The sequence below is a fragment of the Rhincodon typus genome, chromosome 16 (genome assembly GCF_021869965.1).
Source record: "Rhincodon typus isolate 14 chromosome 16, sRhiTyp1.1, whole genome shotgun sequence".
NCBI classification, from domain to species: Eukaryota; Metazoa; Chordata; class Chondrichthyes; order Orectolobiformes; family Rhincodontidae; genus Rhincodon; species Rhincodon typus.
This window is the reverse complement of record NC_063347.1, coordinates 52,508,822-52,515,669: the sequence shown is the minus strand read 5'-3', so window position 1 is coordinate 52,515,669 and position 6,848 is coordinate 52,508,822. Positions and strand designations below refer to the sequence as shown.

Below are 6,848 nucleotides of genomic sequence, written 5' to 3'. Positions count from 1 at the left end.
GTTAACGTTTCAAAGACCAATATTTTAAAGATCAGATCCTGGGTGCTTTCCCCAGCACCGACTCTAATCTATCAAGTCCCTAAAACATTTTATACTTTAATGAAACTGCCTCTCATGTTTGTCAACTACGCTTTATCCATTCAACCTTCTGTAATAAACAATCATCTTAATCCAGAAATCAGTTCAGTGACTCTTCCCTTTACTCCCAAGGCAAGTGAACCCTTCCCTTGGCGAGGCTAATTTGCAACGAATCCAGAGATACTGCCTCAGTTTTAAACTCCTCGGATTCTTTCAGCAGAACCTCATGCCTATGCCATTGCTAGATGGAGCACGGCAACTGGATCATTCCCTCCCGACTCTAAATCCTTCCTCAGCCGTGAGAACTCCCTGATGCTGGTTATGAGCAGGTTTTACAACCTTCACGCCCTATGTCTCTATCCTGCCCAGCTCCTGTTACTACCCAAACCCTATCGCCCCGAGTTGTAAAGGTGCAGACTGTTTCTCCCCCAACAACATGCCCATTGGGCTTTTAAATATTTTGAATGAAACGGCCTCTTTACTATCAGTGCTGCTGCTGATTTTTTTTCAGACGGTGAACCTTGCGCCGTCACTCACTCAGTTCACGGGCATCCACGTCTCCAACCGCCGCCCGCGCGCGCCCCTGACCTGCCGTCCAATCGGCGGCGGCCCTGGCCGTGCCGTGACGTCACCGAGGCGGGAAAAGGAGCGGCCGTTAACAGAAAAGGGCGCGAAGCCCTCGTGTAGAGGGTGAGAGAGGAGCGCGAGGTAAGGACGGAAGGAAGGGTGGAGAATGGGAGAGAAAGACGGAGTGGCGGGGGAAACGCCAGGGGAAAGAGGGATGGAGTGGTGGGAAAAGGGAGGGAGGATTGGAGTGCTGGGTTAGGGATGGTGAAACGGGAAGGAGGGAGGGGTGGGGGAAATGGCAGAGAATGGTGGGTTGGGGAGGGAATGGAGTGGTGGGGCGGAGGGAATGGAGTGGTTGGGGGGGAGGGAGTGAAGTGGTGGAGTGGTTGGTTGGGAGGGAGTGGAGTGGAGTGGAGTGGTGGGGCGGGGTGGGGTGGGAGTGGTGGGGTGGGAAGGGATTGGGGGGGAGGGGAGTGGTGGGGTAGCAACTTGTACTGGCACTGTGGTTTTCAGTTTTGAATAAGCAGGGTGGAAAGTTTATTACTGAGTTGTGTTCTGTCCATGAAAGTCAGCAAGCAGTTCCAGTATAAAGACAGATTGTACCATTCAAGAATATAGCAGCTTGTACTGGAATACTGTGGCTGCATTTGTAGTCTCTTGAAAAAGGAAGGAGCTAGCCTGTAATATACTCTATATCGCCAAAAACATTAAAACCATAAAACATCAAATTTTGGCAGGATCAGCAGCAGAGTCATGGGCAAGTGCATCTCATGAGCTAGCACTTTCAGCTAGCTTTTTTATCTATGTGGTGAAATTTCATGACTTGTCATAGTAATCAAGACCTTTGCTTTATCACTTTAATTCCAGTGTAGACTCAAAATTATATAACATAACCTATTTCAGGTATTCGGATACTAAACATCATTGATTTTTAGTGAGCGATAGTAAGAACTGCCGATGCTGGAGTCAGATAATAGTGTGGAGCTGGAGGAACACAGCAGGCCAGGCGGCATCAGAGGAGCAGGAAAGCTGATGTTTCGGGTCGGGACCCAATATGTTACACAGCATAGAATAATATAACTGATTCATATGAGCAAAGCCATGGAAAATTTGATTGACGTGGCCTGTGAATTTTCTTGAAGTGGTTAATGTTCTGCAGGCACAAGTGCAGCAGAAAACCCGTCTCCACAAATTGTGTTTCTACTAATGCCATGGTTGAGGCTAGTCTTTAAGAAATTTGAGCCCTTTTTCTTGGTGTTCAAAAATATTAAAGCTTTTTTCTTTTTAAAGGAAAGCTTCACAGAATTGAAGAGGAGGAGCTGTTATGGAAAAAAATGATGTTCAAAGTTTGAAGAATGCTAAGAGGTAGATTTCTGGTGATAACATCTGAATATCATGTTTCAAAATCTGTGTGCTGTACCAATAGGAGATTTTAATGATCTTATTCAAATGAAAGGAGAGGAATTTAGGATTATTTCACTTAGCTGATGCTAAAGCACAGGCAGGGACTGTAATCATGCGGGATTTCTAAGAACTGCTTTCAGTTAAAATGATGGAATGACAGTGGCTTTAGAGAACAGTGCTGGAAAGTTGCATTGGCTAGGAATAGCTCTTGAAGCTCTTAAGGCAGGTGTATAAGTCTACCTTAAGTAATATTCTTGCTGAATATTAAGACTATTGCACGACTGTTACTATGTAGCCTGAAAGACGCTGCTTTAACTACCTGCATCATCTATATGTATATCAATTAGGAGGTCCACAAAATATTGGAGCATGTTGAATTTCTTCCATGGGAGGAATCTATGGGCTCTGGCTTTATTCAATGTTAGTGTTGTACTGCCCAACCAAAATATTGAGTGGTACAGTGATAATATCACTGGAGTAATACAAAGACCCAACTTAATGCTCTGGGGGCCATGGCTTCAATCTCCTCCACAGCAGCTGGAGGAATATAAATTTAATTAATAAAAGTGCAATTAACTTACAAATCTGAAATTTAAAGCTAGTCTCGGTAATTGTGACTATGGGCTGGATTTTATGGGGTGGAGGATGTAAAATGCAATGAGTGCCATTCCTGCCCCTGTTGATGCTGAGAATTAACTGGCAATGGAAGAGGCCCATGCCACGTATCTAGCCCAACTTTGACTGCACAGGCTGGTAATGAATAACGGTGGGTTACACCCTTTGGAGGGAATCTCCAAGACCTTCTAACATTTCTCTGTTCATTTTGCTAGCCTTTGCAACTGTGGCTCCTTCTGATTAGAGACCGGATGCAGTCCTAGCAGTGGCTACTGCTCCTGGTGATACTCTGAAAAAGTAGAACTTGCTTCCCAGATAGTGGCAGATGCATTTAGGGCATTTAATACTTGCTAGACTAGGAACAGGTTGGTCTCGTCCTGGGGTGGCTGGGGGTGGGGTAAGAATCCTTTTGCTGTCCATCCTACCCATATAAAATTCAGACCCAAAGATCTGAAATTGATCGTTGTTCAAAACCTATTTGGCTTACTAAAGATCCTGCAGTTCTAATGAATGAATCAAAACACAGTCAGCAACTTCTAAACGTTTGTCCAACAGTGCGCTTGAGAGTCTGAGAAACAGGGAAGCATTTTAATTAAGAGAACAAAGATATGTTAATCTATAGGATAAAATAGAGGTACATCCCAGTCCCAAGACCCTGGCTGAATTTGGTAACCTCTTCCTTTTTTCCAGAGTTTCCCACCATCCTGTTACCACCTTCATCATCTGGGAGAGACTGGATTATTTCTAAGGGAAGATTGGCCAAAGGAGACAAATACGTGTCAAATATGATATCGACAAGATTGTTGCAGCTGAATTCCTCAACCCACAAGGAAGGCTGTTGCAGATTGTTAAAGCAAATATGGTAATATAACTCCTGCTACATACTTTGAATCCTGATTCACCATGTATGTTAGAAGATCAGTGTCGCAAAAAAAACTCAAAAGAATTAATGAGCAAAACTGCAGCTGACAAAGATACATGCAATGTATCACTTTGATGTTTTGAGCATGTTTCTTTAATTGCTTCTTCATTGACAGCTGTGCCTTCAAATGCCTGGCCCTGAGGTCTAGGCATATCTACCAGCCTTTCTTTCCTTTTTTTTTCAAGTCAAGTCCTTAAAACCAACCTCTTTGACCAATAGGTTGATTGTCTGCCTGAACACCACTTTGTATAGTTTGGTATCAAATTTTCATGTTGGGCCGAAGGGCCTGTTTCCACACTGTAGGGATTCTATGAATCTATGAAACACTTGTGTGAAGTGTCTTGAAATATTTTACTACATTAAAGGTGCTATTTACAAAACATGTTGGTATGGAAGAAGGTGAGTAAAACAAAATTGAATTCAAAGCAAGAATTAAGGATCTCAAGAAACGTGAACACTGCAATGAAAGATGACTAAGATGGCAAGAGACAAGCCAAGAGAAATGACATAAAGTACTCACACATAGTTTCACTATTCTTAGAGATACATTTCTGACTTCCTTAACCACATCTTCTGTGCCTATAGTACTATCTCCTGATTATAGTAGTTGTTATAATTTAATATGCTAAGCTTGCCACTTGTCAGTGAATAGCTGGATGATTTGAGCAAGGATAGTTATTTGGCTTTCGGGCTCATGTTGGTTTTGGGTGCCCAGAGATTTTATGGATCATGTAGAGTCCAGAATAATTTGGATAATTTTATAGGGCTTTTGCAGAAGTCCAGTTCAATCTTCTTACTTTTCTTTTAGAATAGGCCCATTTAACAATTAACTTGGAGGCTTCCACACGTTTTATAGGTCTTAAAAGTAATAAAACCCAAAGCCATCTCCGGAAATTTGGGGCTGTGCCCCCAATATTCACATCTACCGAAAGTACAGGTCGTTCTCCTATAACGTGATAGTTGTGTTCTTGTGTGACCTTGTGCTATAGAAAACAGCGTTATAGGGAAATCTTTATAGAAAATCACTATACCTGTACAGTAGAAAGTTCGCATTATCCAAACAGCATCCACTATTCATCAATTGCATTACAGCCAATTCACATTAACGAAACAGCGTTATTAGCAGTACTTCCAGTAAAATAAACTTAGTCGGTTGGGATGTCACTCATGGAAGGAAGCACTGCCATGACAGATGTCCCCACCCTGGAGTTCTCTGAAAATTGAATACTTAGGTCAAAGCACAACATAATTTTGAACTTTACTATCCTTAATGAAGAAACATACAGGCCTCTTAGCAGTAATCAGGATGTGTGGCAGAAAACAAATCAGGAGATAGAAAAGGCATGTAGGAGAGGTGCTGTTACAATCATGGGGAACTTCAATAGGCAGGTGTCTGGGAAAATCAGGTTGGTTGTGGAACTCAAGAAGAGAAATTCATGGATGTCTATGAAATGGGCTTTTTGGAGCAGCTTGTGGTATAACCAACTAGGGAATAGCCAATTCTGGATCTAGTGATATGTAAAGAGGCAGATTTGATTAGGGAGCTTAAGGCAAAGGATCTGCCAAGATGGCAGTAGCCATAATATAGAATTCACGCTGCTGTTTGAAAGAGGGGAGCTGGAATAATAGTATTATAGTTGAGTAAAGGTATCTGAAAAGACATGAGGGAGGGCAGAGTTGATTGGAAGGGGTGCCTAGCAGGGAGGATAGTGGAGCATCAATGGCAGGGGTTTCCAGGGGTAATTCGTGAGGGACAGCAGAAATTCATCCTAAAGAAGAATAACCATACTAAGGGGAAGATGAGGTAACCATGGCAGACTGGGGAAGTCAGGGACAGCATAAAAGAAGAAGCATACAATGTGGTAAAAATTAATGGGAAGTCTTTTAAAAATCAACAGAGGACAGCTAAAAACCAATGGGAGGGCAGGGAGAAGATGAAATATGATGGTAAACTAGCTAGGAATTTGCAAGAGTTTTTTTTTACAGATCTTAAAAAGTAAGAGGGAGGCAAGAGTGGACATTAGACCACTGGAAAATGAGGTTGGAGAAGTAATGGGGAACAAAGAAATGGCATCGGAACTGGATAGGTACTTTGCATCAGTCTTCACAGTGGAAGACACCAGTAGCATACCAGAACTTCCAAGAGTCCGGGGCAGAGATGAGTGTAAAGGTCATCACTAAGGTACTGGTGAAGCTGAAAAGTCTGAATGAGTTAGTTGAGGTTGTGGAGGCATTGGTGGTGATCTTTCAGGAATCACTGGAGTGAGGGAGGGTCCCAGAGAACTTGAAAATGGCTAACGTAACACCCCTGTTTAAGAAGGGTGGGAGGCAGAAGACAGGAAACTTTAGGCTGACGATGTCAGTCATTAGTAAGACTTAAGTCCATAATTAAGCATGGCAATGCAGAATACTTCCAAGTAAAATAGGGCTGAGTCAGTATGGCTTCAGCGGGGAGCGAGTTTCATGCCTGATGAGTGTATCAGAATTATTCGAGGAGGTAACAAGCAAGTTAAACAAAGGAGGGCCAGTGGACGTGACCTATTTGGATATCCAGAAGGCATTTGACAAGGTGTCACACAAGAGTTGGCTACATGAGATAAGAGCCTATGTGTTGGGAGCAAGGTACTGGCATGGATAGAGGATTGGCCAACTGGCGGAAGGCAGAGTTGGGGTAAAGGAGTCTTTTTCAGGATGGCACCCAGTGACTGGTGGAGCTTTGTAGAGGTCAGTGTTGGGACCACATCTATTTTCGTTAATGATGTGGATGCTGGAACTGAGGGCATTGTTGCTAAGTTTGTAGATGACACAAAGATAGGTGCACAGACAGGTAGTGTTGAATATAAGAGCGCAGGTGGTTTATGGGAATAATCCTGGGGTTGAAGGGCTTGTCAGAGGAGGAGCAGTTAAGGACTCTGGATCTGTACTCGGTGGAGTTTAGAAGGATGAGGAGGAATCTCATTGAAACTTACAGAATACTAAAAGTCCTGGATAGAGTGGAGGTGGAGAAGATGTTTCCATGAGGAGAGAGCACAGTCTCAAGAGACAACCTTTAGAACTGAGATAAAGAGGAATTTCTTCACCCAGAGGATGGTTAATCTGCAGAGCTTGTTGCACAGAGGCCTGTGATGGCCAAGTCATTGAGTGTAGTTAAGACAGAGCCATAGAGATGTATAGCATGGGAACAGACCCTTCAGTCCAATTTACCATGCCAACCAGGCATCCCAAACTAATCCTGTCCCACCTGCTTGCACCTGGCCCACCC

At 43.3% G+C, this 6,848-nt stretch overlaps 1 long non-coding RNA gene across 1 annotated transcript in view; it reads left to right on the top strand.

Moving 5' to 3' along the window:
* Positions 1–685: 685 nt before the first annotated feature.
* LOC125485147 overlaps positions 686–6,848 on the top strand; it is a 28,081-nt gene continuing 21,918 nt past the window's right edge. Inside the window, exons 1-3 of the long non-coding RNA XR_007263914.1 lie at positions 686–786; positions 1,936–2,010; positions 3,355–3,526. This is a non-coding gene — a long non-coding RNA (uncharacterized LOC125485147). The remainder of the gene's footprint in view (positions 787–1,935; positions 2,011–3,354; positions 3,527–6,848) is intronic.